This window comes from Lissotriton helveticus, chromosome 3_2 (genome assembly GCF_964261635.1).
Source record: "Lissotriton helveticus chromosome 3_2, aLisHel1.1, whole genome shotgun sequence".
Classification (NCBI taxonomy): Eukaryota; Metazoa; Chordata; class Amphibia; order Caudata; family Salamandridae; genus Lissotriton; species Lissotriton helveticus.
Genome location: NC_136062.1, coordinates 101,667,531 through 101,680,990, shown reverse-complemented (window position 1 = coordinate 101,680,990; position 13,460 = coordinate 101,667,531). Strand labels below are relative to the sequence as shown.

The window sequence follows — 13,460 nt, the reverse complement described above, 5'->3', positions numbered from 1 at the left end:
TTCAGTTCTGTACCTGGAATTTAGGATGAAATGAGGAATGGTATCTCTTTCTCTGCTCTCGATATTCCAGGCTGCCTGCGAGGGCTGCCCAGAAGCGCCGGTGCTGGGTCTCTCGGCTTGAGATAGCAGCGCGTCTCTCAGCGCGTCAGGAAGGCGGGGCTGCTGCCTGCGGGGTCTGCTTCTGCTCTCGGCTTCGGCAAGTATGGCTGCTCCGTCTTGTCACCACGCGTGTGTTTGCATAGGGCAAGGTCGGCAATATTTATACCTTAAAGGTGCCGGGATTGACGTAAGGATGGACATAGGTACGTCAATAAAGATGTCATACGACTTGCTCGTTAGCACATTCTTTACTAAAGTTCTCTGTGAAATCAAAACAATGGCCGCACGGATTATCCAGGTTGTCATAGGTTTGATTTGTTATGAGAACGTCGTATGCCTTATCAGGGGCTGGAGGAATGTCGCTTGTCTAATTAGATCTCAAGCGTTATGACCTAATCAGATAACACGTTCCTGTGCCGTAGTGTGACTGCGTCAGATAACGGTATCTGCATCATGGGGGATTTCTTGCCTCATGGGCTGACTGTTAGTTGACTAGCTAGGTAGTTTAACCAGAATAGAGTCAGGAATAGGGGGATCGATTCAGAACCTATAGAAATACACGACAGTGGTACAAACTGCAAAACTTTCATAACAGAACAGAGGACACAACTACTGCCGCCTGTGTGTAGAAACTGGGCAATCACATTTGGCATAGCAGGAAACTGCGATTGAGGCTAGGCATTTGGCTTATGCTGCGGCAATGAAGATACACACACAACAGTTGGCATATATGAGCCAAGACCCCGAGCGGTCTTGCGCTCCTTTATTAATCCATTTGTGCGAGCCCGCCCTCCAGGTGCATGCTACATTGCAACTTTGTTAATTAAGGGCCGGGTGGCGCCAACACTATACCAGAGACACACACCATAGCTAATTTTGTGGCCAGCCCAGAACTGAACTACGCCCAGAGCTCAGAACTGAACCATTCCCAGAGCCCAGAACTGAACCACACCCAGAGCCCCGGGCCATGTCTTCACACTCCTCACATGCCTACGCTTGGGCCGCCGCCGCGGTGCTAGGATGTCATGTACTACGGAGTACGTCTCCAGACGTTCCACCTAGGCTTTCCAGCTGCCTGTCTGGGACGGGGGTGGCCCCGTGATTGTGAAGGACTCCAGTGGCGTTACCGAGGACATGCTGTTGGCTCATGGAGGCGGACTCGTGGGGTAGCCCCACGGGATGATGACTTGTGGTGTACAGACGTAGTGGCACCCGAGGCACTGCGTCTGGCACGGGCCTACCTCCACGTGGCGAGGACTTGCGGTGCACTGAGGTAGGCCCACCTGAAGAGCTGAGCGGGTGCCCAGCCTGCAATGATGCTGTTGGCCTGTAGGTCCAGAATGGATTTGATTTGAGTGAGACCTGCTGGACCGCAGTGTAGTCCGTAGGGAGCAGTCAGCACACACAGAACTCCGCGGTGCAGTGCCGCAGGGTGCGGTGCCGCAGGGTGCACTGGTGGCCTGTTGCGCAGAAGCCAGCATTCGCCTGAGGAGGCTGCCAAGCTCGCGAGCCTCAGGCTTTAAGATTGCATCGGCATGTGGTGGGCCCTCTTGGAGACACGCCAGTGGTGGCAGGTGAGCAGTAAGGCCTGGGTGTGCCGGGGTGGGCAGTCACCGCTGGGCACCCGACGGGTCTGGGGACCAGCAGGCTGAGGTGCAGCAGGCACATAGGATCGCGCAGGCACCACCGGTCACGGCGGCGGCCTCGTGGCAGTGTGAGTGGCGCCACCCTGGCAGACATGCTCCTGCAGGCAATGCCGAGATTTGCACCGGGTGCCGTGTGACATAGTCACCTCATCTCCGGTGTAAATTTGGCATTGAAGGTGGTTGGCCAGGTGTGTGTGGGCCTATGGTCAGCATATGGTGGACACAGAGACACACGCTGTAGTAACTTTGGTGGCTATCCCGGAAGTCAACCACGCCCAGAGCCCAAGGCTAGTTATTCACACTCCAACGCTGGACTGGTGTACACCAGCCCAGTTGACTACGCTTACGCGTACAGGGTGGTCGTCCCCACTGCCTGAGGTAACATGGTTGTGTCCACTGTCCACAACACTACAAACACCAGCAGTATATGTCCACATGGACATGTCTGTGCTCTGCATACTCAAGACTGTCCAGCACATCACCGCCACAGTTGGCATTGTGTACATTCTTATTCATGGGTCACTTGCCTCCTTCGCAAATTCTTGGTTCTCTCCTCTCCCCACATTCTGCAATTGTGTGGCAGAGGGGATATGCCTTTGTAGATGGTTTGTATACATGTTTGGCCCCTGTTACCACAGTTACTTGTGTTGTCGTAGCTGTAGGTATACATGTTGGTTGGCATGTTGTATGTGATTTTGTTACGTGTGCATTCCCACAGTTGTGAGTTGTATGATTGTGGAGTTGAGGTGTGTGGTGTGTTCCGTTGGTACTTATCAACGAGCAGTGCATTTCCATATGTGCCATCTTGAAAGCGCTGGTTGATGATGGACTGTCGAATGTTTCAGGAAATATGCACACCGGGGAATTTGGCGACAACATTGGTGAACAGTCCCCGGTGGTCCACTTTTGCCCGCACATTGATGGAATGTGTGTGCTTTCTGTTGCGGTAATTGTGTGCAGTGTCGGCAGGGGGCACAAGTAGGACATGTGTGCAGTCAATTGCTCCCCAACACGTGCGGGAAGCCAGCTATGGCATAGTAGCCTTGCTTGGTCTCCAGCTGTTCTTGCCGGGTGTGGGGGAAGTGAAGGTGCTGTGGTATCAAGCTAATGATGGCATCCAAGACAGGTGTGAGGAACTTTGACAGGGCTTGCTGTGAGACTCCTCCAACTCTGGCAGTTGTTGGTTGGAAGGTACCAGAGACCAACAAATGACAGCACAGCCAGAAGTTTTGTCTGCAGAGGAATTTTGGTTGTCTGCTGTGTTGGTACCGTCAGCCTGTGGGCAAAGTAGGTCAGGATGCACAGGATGGTTGTCCTTTGGATCCTGTAGTGGGCAATGACATCCTCTGGCGTTAAGTCTCTGAGGCTGGTGCGTTTTTGGAAGGTCTGCTGTCTTGCTCTGCGCTGCCTTGGTGGTAGTCTGGGGGTGGTCCTGGGGGTTGGGGTGGTCCTGAGGGTGGTGGCGGTGGGTGTTGTGGCCCTCTTAGTTCTCCAAGCTGCATGATAAGTAGCTCCATGGGTCTTCAGATGTGGCTCTTGGCTAGGCTCCCTTTATACTGCAGGTTGTTGTCCTACTTAGGACCAGGAAAAAGCAGGTATTAAGTCCCTACTGCTAACATGCCTCATCGCCTGTTTTTTGGACTGCAACGCTGATCTGGCTGGTCATTGAGAATATCGCTAAGTTGTGTTATCGTGAGTTTTTAGACGGGAACGCCTACTCTGCATATGATTAGCGTTAGTTGTCGCTGTCAGCCTTGATGTTGTTTTTAGCGCCAGCTATCGCATGTAAACTGACGATGTCGGTTGTTAGCGCAGGCTTGTGAATAATGCGATGAATCTATAGACACTTTTGTGATGGAAAAGTGCCGCTTAATCGACGATGAGTCCTTGAGCATATGCCCCGTAATGTTGTGCAGGAAACGTTTTCTCCTCAAACCAGTTTCTTACTGAAATCTCATAATGTGATGTATAAACTGTCCTCGTGTTCGGTATTTACATTAAATACAACAAAACTATGTTTCATAACATTTTGCACATTTTTTTTCTTTTTCAACATCTGGAGAAATAAAATTTCACACAGGCCTATTTATTTTCACACTTCTGAAAGATTTAATTCGAGTGAAATATGACTTCAAGATTCCATTTACACTTGGTGGATGCTAGTGGCAGGTCAAGTTCAATGTCCACAGTGCCTCTGACCAGCATGACAGAGCACTGCCACAGAGCAGCGTCTCAGTTTAGCTAGAGTTCAAAGAGAACGGGCATCCATTAAATACAGCAACACATGTAAAGCAGCTCTTAAACTGATATTTCTGTGGAGTGAAACAACGGGGCACAGTCTATTATCGTTCATGTTTTACAAAGTTGTTTGAAGAGCAGGCTATGTTAAATAAGCCCGAAGACATCAAGCCCTTTATTCCAAGACAAGTTTAATGCCTAGGAAAGCTGGGATCACTCTCGTTGAGCTTGGCAACATCATGCTTGAGCTGAATAAAAAATGTCATGTTCCTCAATATACTTAGGACATTGTGTATTCACAACAATATCAGTCAGAGGAAAGCCTGTAAAAGCGACATTTACTTTGTGCATCTACCACAAGGCCAGTTTGAGCTCACAACATTTGACTGCCTTACCATGAAAAATGTAGTCGCCAGCTTTACACATAACTACTAATAGCTAGGAAGAAGAAAAGGGACGCCAACCAGTGAGTTCTGTCCGAAAATGCGGCAGTAAAGAGAATTGCTCATGTTTAATGGTTATACATATGTATTTAGCTTATGGTAACTACTGCAAGAAGACAGAATATATTCTAGACGAGAGATAGCTGGATGGGTTTAATTCATTAGATGTGTAGGATGGGCTGGACAGTGAGAGGATGTGAGCAGAACAGAAAAGCTTCTTAGCTTCTCAACACACTTTCCAAGAACTTGGGAGCCATATGATGCAGGGAATGCTTTAAGAACATTTGAGTAAAAGTGTGATTTGGGGACCACTGGACATTTGTACAAATTGTCTTATGGTCATTTCTTCTCTTAAGAATTTTTGCCTGGTCCAATGGGACTTCAAAACGTGAGAGCAAAGTCTTTGCTTCCTAGCTGGGGAATATATGAAGATTGTTCGAGCCCCTCACCCGAATCTCTGCTTATGGGACTTTTCTGCAGAATGTGGATGTCTGTACATGGTCTATTTGTATGCGTCTCTCCTGGAGAAACTACCTGAAACAGCATACTTCAGGTAGGTCAGTACTGAGAAACTCCATAGGTCCTGAACCAGGGGAGGCTGCTGAAAACCTGGGCAAAGAAGGTTACCTGCTAAAAATTGAGGCCTGCATACCTGATAGCTGGAAACTGAAAGATCACGTGAAGCTGAGAGTGCAGCTAAGCTAAGGCGATTTCTTCCTGATCTATTTAATACTGGTAAGGATAGGGCAGGCTACTGCGATTATTTGGTGACTCCAATCATGTTTCTAAATGAGGTGAGGATTTTGGAGCTCACTCTGCAGTGTCTGAATATTGCGAATACTTTTTAAAGTTTTTTGAAACTTTTCGACATTTCCCCCATCAGTGAAGAAAAATGTATCACATCAATATGTCTTGCTATGCAATAGACTATTTTACAAATTTAAAGCAGAACTGTGGCTTGCCTTCTTCAATGAAAAACCTTAATGCCCTGATAGGAATTCTGGAGAAAACGACCATTTTCTCGTGGTTTATTTTTCCATTTTCCATCATCTCCCATATATTTTCCTATTCTGTTTTTCTATAAGGTTTAATGCCACAATCCTCTTTTTATAATTTCGGATTAATTTCTTTAGCAAAATGTACCATTTGTTTGACCTTTAAGCTCTTTCTTTGGTACTTACACTCTTGTTTGTTGTGCTCTTAGATAAAACCCCAGTCATTGTCTGGCTTCGCGACCAAAGCTGTGACGAGATCCCTGGAGGAATCTCACACAGATCAATTACTTGTATTATATCATAGCCTTATAGCCAGGCTAAGCAGGTTAGGTGTAACCTTTACATTCACATGGCAAGGAAAGCAGGAAAGCAGGAGAACTCATTTTATCTATGAAGGAATCAGCATAAATGGCTGAGATTTATATATATAAACTTTCACCAAGAATTAATATAGATGGATAGATATATCGATATAGCAAGATCTTTATGTATACAGAGGTAGATCACCACATACAGTCAACAACAGAGGCAAGTTAAGGCAATAATAAGAAAAAATTGGCCCATTTTGCTGACAGATTGGGTGCTGGCACCTACTTTACCAGCGGCACCTACCCTCACTTTCAGAAGAGCAAAATTGATGAGGACAGAACTGGTTAGAAACAGCATAGAAATGACTACTAAAACGACATGGTTAAAACCCAAATTGGGTTTTTTCAAATGTTCTACATGTAGGGCTTGTAAATTCGGTAGCAACACCACCCATTACACAGTTCCTTTCAGTCCACAGCAAAGAGAGATAAGAGGCCATTGTATTTGCTGTACTGAATTTGCTGTATATCTTCTCTCATGTACCTGTGATTTAAATTACATAGGGAGTCCTAAACTCCCGGTACATGCTCGCATTTTGCAGCACCAACGTGCAATTGTCAATAATGACACCAATCACCCCGTAGCACGCCACTTTAAGACAGTACATAAAATCAACCTTAGCTGCTTGAGATATTACGTGGTAGCTGCTATTCCTATACTTTCGCGTGGGATTAATAGAGAGTTCATGCTTAAGAAACTGGAGACACACATGATATTGGAATTCGACAGCAAGGCCCCGAATGGTCTCAACACTACTGAGGACCACCTTTACTATTATTTGTATAATCATGAAGGACACAGTTCTCATCCATTTTAGTATCATTACATGACAAAAACTTAACTGTCATGCTATATCAATCTCAATAGGTAGTGTTTTCAGTAGTAGGTTTCTGCCTCACTGTATCATGTTTACAAATAAAATCCAGTGATCACAGAGATTGTTTTATATAAAAACTTATTATAGAAGTAATCCCATAAAAATGTAATCAAATTAGAAGTGTTTTTTAGATGCGTTTTTTAACTTATATAATATTGGTATTAAGTCATGACAATATTTGCACTTTATTATTGGACACATTGCACTTTAAATTGCGTTATTCGCACGACATATAGGGCTTTCAGAAAGTTGGAAGGAATACATTGCCTCATATGAAGTAAAGTGGTTATATTTGCTTAGAGTTTGATAATCATCATTATATTATGACTTACCTGGCTGCATTTTCGTAAAAACAGCATTGCATTCGTTCAATGAGGTAAAGAGCTGTTTTGGTAAGGGGTTTTAGAACACATATGTTTAGAAAAAGTCTATTATATTATATTTTGGCATTCATGCTGATATAATGGGTAATTAATTTTGTGAAAGATTCTTTTACCCGAGACTCAGAACTGAATTGTTATGATCTCATTTTAATATCCTATCAAACCAAGCTCTATTTTACCATTATAGGCTACATGTGTGTTTCAAGACGATGCTTTGCTTTGTATTTTACAATAACAAGTCTTTTAAAAAAACACGATTTTTAGACATGTTTTGCAGCCAGGTACTAAACTGAATGATTTTGCATTTATGCTGATAGTATGTCGTTTCATTCCAGTATCAGGTCTTTGGACTCTTTGCATTTTTTTCAATATTTATTGTGGCTTTTATATTCTCTTTTAAAAATGTTTTTCTACAGCACTGGCTGGTGCCAGTATAATATATTGTCAGCCGCAACCGGCAGTAGGAGTATGAATTTCGTTGAGAGCACTGCATCCCCAAATGCGATGCAGTGCATGCAACAAAATTTATTTTACTTATTTAAATGTTTACTTACCTGTAAAACTCCGTAATCCATACATTACTAACCCCTACCCTGCCCCTCCCCCTCCCCACATCACCACCCTGCCCGCTGCGGCTGTATTACGTTGTTATTTATTATGACAAGTTTTGCCCTATTTTGCACATCATTAATTGTGTTTCTATAGTATGTCTTCCATGTTTATCAGGAATCACGCGACATGTTGGGGTGGTACTTAAAAAACAATGGGAAATGCATTTCGTTATGTGATCAAGGCTGCTGTGACAGTCGAAACGCGTAATGGCTATTTAATGTGAGCATTAAAATCTTGCCAAACCTGAAAGAGGAGTTTGTGCCTTTTCTTCATCACCTGCGTGAAAGTTGAAGTCAGCAAAACTTTGATTTGGATATATATATATATACTATTGATAAAGGTGGCAAGCCGGAACGCGTCTTGAGGTGTACTCTAAACCCAATAAATATATGGGGTTTAATATGTTCCTGTGAGTGCTTTTTGCAATTTTTGCGAGTGAGCTGATGGATTGTTGATCCGCGCGGAGTCTGTCACCGCACTTCAGAGCACCCAGTCGAGAGTGAAGAGTGTGAATGGCGGACAGCGGAGCAAAATATATATATATATATATACATATATATATATATATGTATATATATATATTACATACTGGCGGTCGCCAGTAGGTAGTTATAGTTAGGACCTAGTTTCCATAGGAAATCCGCAACATTCTATTGGGAATAACTTTGGCGCCGGTTGATGAATCTTCACGAATTTCTCAAAGAAGATTGCCGGCTCCGCTCTGCTCCTTCCCTGAAAGTTTTGAGGGGATTTGACGAGTGGGGGCTGAGTAAAAAGGGGGGTCCCAAAACATGTTTTCCCCATGTTATTTTCCATAGGACGATTAGACATGGCTACAGCCCGAACCGCTGAAAGGAATTACACCAAATTTGGGAAAATGGTAGGGTCTGGTACGCACATTGCCCTTTTGGTGTAAATCCCTCCAGTAGTTCCTGAGAAAATCAAATGTGAAAAAATTTATATATCTGGGCGGAGCCTAACCACACATCTCATTGTGAGATCTGATTGGCTGTCAGTACTTCATCAAAGAAGTGTTGGCAGCCATCATGGGGCCAATATACATGATAGCACCTCATTAAAAAGCTTTGCAGTTAATAGAAGGTTTTAGGACTTTCGTTACATTATAAATCATTTGTTGATGGTACCATACTCATTTTAGGAATTGTGGTGTGTTCTAAGGTGATTTTACCATGTGAAAAAGCCTTCTGCTGGGATATCATGAATCATGTTTGAAAGAGAACTATTATCTCATGCTTTTCCCACAGTGGTTTGGAAGGGGATCTATAAGCTAAACTGAAGGCATATTTTCTGTAAATTCACGTTATCTTTCTCAGTCATGTGAGAATGAAGTCTGACATTCTCAGTAAAACATGTACATCCAATAAGGACAGAGACTGTCAGTTGATTCCTTTGTGTTCTACTGCAGCTTCCCAGAGTGTTCTAAAGAACAACTAGAGCGCTAACAGTCCTACTTATTACAAAGGTATGGCACACCTGAAGCCATCTTGATTGGAATAAAGTGGTAACTCTAATTTAAAAAGGAACAAAATGAGGGGGTATATTTTGCCATAGAAAGTATGATTAGTGCTGCAGAAAGAAAAATTAGAAAATTTTGAGTGACTTCTCAAATCCTCTTCTATTTCATTAAAAAATTCTGACATGCAGTCTCCCAAGATGGCCACCATAGACAAAAGAGCCCAAATGTAGCCCAAATATCACCCAGATGTAGCCCAAGTATAGCCCAATGACAGAATGTCCCAGAGTGTTCTAAAGAACAACTAGAGCGCTAACAGTCTTACTTATGACAAGAGTATGGCACACCAGAAGCCATCTTGATTGGAATGAAGTGGTAAGTCTGAAAACATTTAATTTAAAAATGAACAAAATGAGGGGGTTCATTTTGCCATAGAAAGTATGATTAGTGCTTCAGAAAGAAAAATTAGGGCACATTTTGACTTCTCAAATCCTCTTCTATTTCATTAAAAAATTCTGACATGCGAAACATGCACTTTGAAAACCAGCAGCAGACTTCCCTGGTGAGCAGTAGCTTTACTACAGTGATCTAATGAGCAACTAGAGTGCTAACATTCAGAATTTATGGCAAATGTGTGACACATCTGAATGCCTTCTTGATGGAACCAAAGTAAACAAGCATTGAAAATGCAATCGATCTCGCCCTCGTTTAAGTTAAGGCCATTCTGTTTGTAATGAGGTGGCTTTTTAGCTTTGCTTTTATTAGTGTTTTTCCATCTTTCATGTAAATAACATGCATATGTATGCATATATGTATATGTATGCATGCATTTATATTTGTATTTATATAGATATGCAGATTATATATGTTTATATATGTATGTATATATATATATACACATGCATATATATAAATGTATATGCATATATATGCATATATATATATATATGTGTATATGTGTGCATGTAGAGAGAGGTAGAGTGGTAGAGGTGTAGAGGTAGAGGTGTAGAGGTAGAGAGGTAGAGGTAGAGTGGTAGTGGTAGAGAGGTAGAGACGAGTAGAGAGAGAAGTAGATAGAAGTAGAGAGAGGTAGACATTAGAGAGTGAGTAATAGAGAGTAGAGAGTGAGTAGTAGAGAGCAGTAGAGAGAGTAGCAGAGAGTGAGTAGTAGAGAGTAGTAGAGTGAATAGTAGAGTGAGTAGTAGAGAGTAGTAGAGAGTGAGTAGTAGAGAGTGAGTAGTAGAGAGTAGTAGTAGAGTGAGTAGTAGAGAGCAGTAGAGAGTGAGCAGTAGAGGGTAGTAAAGAGTGAGTAGTAGAGAGTAGTAGAGAGTGTGTAGTAGAGAGTGAGTAGTAGGGAGTGAGTAGTAGAGAGTGAGTAGCAGAGAGAGAGAATAGTAGAGAGTAGTAGAGAGTGAGTAGTAGAGTGAGTAGTAGAGAGTAGTAGAGAGAGAGTAGTAGTGAGTAGTAGAGAGTAGTAGAGAGTGAGTAGTTGAGTGAGTAGTAGAGAGTGAGTAGTAGAAAGTAGTGGAGAGAGAGTAGTAGAGAGTGAGTAGTAGAGAGTAGTAGAGAGTGAGTAGTAAAGAGAGAGTAGTAGAGAGTGAGTAGTAGAGAGTACTAGAGCAGACGATAACACTCGATAAAAAGTGTTTAGAGATGCGGAGCGAGTGTGAAGTGCGTAGAGTACGATGATAAACGTATATAAAGTAAACAGTCCTACCGTTGGGTCACACAAACACTCGGCTGATAAAGTGGAGATGTAGCACAAAGAGTTCAAGCAGACAGACCGCAGTAAGTTGTGGGTGTGCTGAGTCTTGTGACCAGCCGGGCTAAGCCCGGGCAAAGGGCGGGCCGTCTGAGGCCGTCCGAGGTCGTACAAGGTCGGGCCGGGCCCCCCTCTTTCCTCCTGCATCCTGCAAATGAACTTCTGTACACTTCTATTGTAGCTAAGTATTTATTCTGATTTCGTTTGACTTTTATACTTGTGTTAAAGCGCTAAGGAATAAGCTATCATGTCTTTAAGGTCTGGGAAGGATCAACATGTAACTCTCTCCTCCTCAGGCGGGGTGGTTACTGGTACTCTGGATCAATTTTTTACAAGGGCTACTACAATCCTTAAAAAGGAGATTGCCTTCGCTGAGAGCTACTTGTCCCTAGATTTATTAACGGGGAAGCGTTCGTCTTTAGGACGTATTGGGACTGTGGTCTCCCCTGTATCGGTACCTATAATTCAACCAGGTTGTGATACTAGTCCCCAAGATAGTGAGTAGTAGGGAGTGAGTAGTAGAGAGAGAGTAGTAGAGAGTAGTAGAGTAGTAGAGAATGACTAGTAGAGAGTGAGTATTAGAGAGTAGTGGAGTAGTAGAGAGTGAGTAGTAGAGAGTAGTGGAGAATATTCCAAAGTTTGGCACAGCACCACTTGCACAACAAGTCCAATCAAATCATATCACTTAGAGTCCTTATGGAAGCTCTGAATCTTGGTGTATATTCAAATGCTTTTATTTTTCTTAAGTTTATGTACCACAGCCAGCGGACGCGTTTTGTTCTGTACAACAGACTTCTTCTGGGCGTTCTTATTTCCTTCAAGTTTTGTCGGTATCCTTTTGTCATATAACTAGATATTTCTTCCAATTGTTAGACGAGTCATAAGTACATTCTTATTCAAAGTGACTAGGTATCAATTTTACCCACACAATTCGGGCAGACTTGAGTAATTTATAGCATCCTCAAAGTCAGTCTTTCAAAAATTCCAAAGTATAGGACATGATAATCCAAATCCAACTGTTTCTCAAGAAAAGTCATTTCAATCGTTCAGAATATCGGTGTTTGGGCAGATATGACCCACGGACACAGTTTATGACTTTTCTTGAGAAATATTTGGATTTGGATTATCATGTCCTACACTTTGGAATTTTTGAAACACTGACTTTGAGGATGCTATAAATTACTCAAGTCCATGGATGCTGCTGGGAACGCCCCCAGCAACATCCATTGCACGCCCCTTTAACGCAGGACACTGCGTTAAAGGGACTGATATTTATCAGGCAGGATTACGCCACAAAAAGTGGCTTAGTCCTGCCTGATAAATATCACTCAGTCTTCTGCGCCACTGGAACGTCACATAAAGTGACGTTCCGGAGGCGCAAGGGGCTCGTAAATAGGGCCCCATAGGTTTCACACTCATTATAGTTAGGAATTAGCATTTAAAAAACCTTTGAAATTCACTGAAAAAAACATAGGTTTCACAACAGTTATAGTTAGCTGGACATTTTACTCATACAAAACCATTGAAATTCCCCCGTTATAGTTAGTTGTACTCACTATAACTCGCGCGCCCGCAATCCACTGCTGATGATGTCACATATTACATCATTCATGACATGGTCAGTGACATCACTGATGACATCACAGATGACATCTCAAATGACATCACTGATGACATCACTGATGACATCATCCAGTGAATGTGGTTTGCTTTGATATTTAAATATTTATTATAAATACACTACTTTGCATTGAAGAATGAGTGGATATATAAATGTAAATGTGTGAATGATGGATTTAGTAACAGTGTCATTGATTGTTTCCTTGACTAATTTGTAGAGTCTCACTATGTATAATATGTAGTTATTTAACTGTGTTAAAGTCTTTATTGCTATGACTTAATTGGTATATTAAAGACTATATTTGTTATTGGTTTCTTAACTGAGTATTTGTATGGGTAAATGAATGTCTATGTGGTTTGGTGGGGGGTATGTAATTGCCTAAAAATGTGTGAATAGTTCATTCAGTGGGTAAATGAATTTAAGACTACATGTTATAACACTTGTTTCGGTGAGTGTATATGTTTATGGGTGTGGTGGTGATTAAATATGTCTCTCAATAGTATATCTCCATTAAATTTGCATAAAAAAGCAGTGTATGTTACAGTTATATCTAATTAAGTGAGCCTAAGACTTAGTGATTGTATGAGTCACTGTATGGAGAACTGAATATTTCTAATAGTCATTTTTATAACACACTAAGTGTATAGATGAATAGATGAAACATATGTGTAATAGAGAGCCACGTCATTGTGCCTTTGTTTCTTTTTTGCTTTTTACATGATGCAAAGGAACTTGCCATTGTTGCACTGCATGTCTAAAGTGCGTTGGCTACGCTAATAGGTCCATAAGTGAGACCTATTGGCTTTGCCAATGTTGGTTAATCAAGTAGTACTTGAAATTTGTGATCATGGTTTCTGAGAATGCTGCGATTCAACCAGTTTGTCAATAGATCTTTCTGGACCACCTGGAGAGGGCGACAGGGAACAAAAGGTTCTATACTG

At 42.4% G+C, this 13,460-nt stretch overlaps 1 protein-coding gene across 1 annotated transcript in view; it reads right to left on the bottom strand.

The window, feature by feature from the left end:
- The window catches only part of UNC13C (unc-13 homolog C), a 1,503,140-nt gene that overhangs the window by 810,715 nt on the left and 678,965 nt on the right, over positions 1-13,460 (bottom strand). The gene's annotated exons all lie outside the window — the stretch shown is intronic.